Genomic DNA, 796 nt, shown 5'->3' with positions numbered 1-796 from the left:
GGTGTCACTGGTGCACTCTCCTTTTCCGCTCAGGTAGCTCAGATTCCCCCATCTTTTCCATGGCTGAGCATTGGAGGTGGGGATAGCCCTCAAATGCAGTGCTGTTTCAAAGAGGTTTAGTGCATCTAAAATTGTGTGAATATCTAAGATGTCCTGCTTTCCTTCCACAGCCCCCAAACTGCTGCTGTCCTTCCAGCTCCTTCCAAGCTGCTCCGTGTGCCTGCCGCCACTAGCACTGGGGGAGTGATACCCCTTTTCCAGGCTACGGCGGCGATGGAGGATGACGAGAATTTCAGGGCATGTGTTTTCCTGCCTCTAAACATGCCATCCATCTCCTACAGGGTAAAAATAAAGCATCATTGTTTAATTTCTGGAAAAAGCCAGATGACAGTGGAAGATGTCAGAAATATGCATACCAGCTTTCCCTGTCCCACTGTCTCAGCTGTTGCTTCCTGAAAGACAGAAGCATGTGGCTGCTAAAAATACCCTGCAAAGAGAATACATTCCCTCTCCAATGGGAGAGTATAAATTAATCCGAGTCGTAACATATACAACTACTTGTGGCTGGGAGAAAAAATTCCAAACGTGTTTTTTCGGAGAGGGGTTTCCTAATCAAGAAGTCCCAGCCCTGTGCCTTCCCTGTATAGGTTGGTGATATTGCGCAGAGTATCTTTGCCTCCTGCCTCTCCTGCTCCCACCCCCTCGCCCTCCTATGGGAAACAGTGCAGCCGGGGGTGGGGGGAGGCCAGCCTATTTATAAGCGTGGTCTTGCGGCAAGTTGAAGTTGCCAGGAGTG

Source organism: Phalacrocorax carbo, chromosome 4, assembly GCF_963921805.1.
Source record: "Phalacrocorax carbo chromosome 4, bPhaCar2.1, whole genome shotgun sequence".
Classification (NCBI taxonomy): Eukaryota; Metazoa; Chordata; class Aves; order Suliformes; family Phalacrocoracidae; genus Phalacrocorax; species Phalacrocorax carbo.
The sequence above is the reverse complement of the archived record's forward strand: the minus strand, read 5'-3'. Positions refer to the sequence as shown.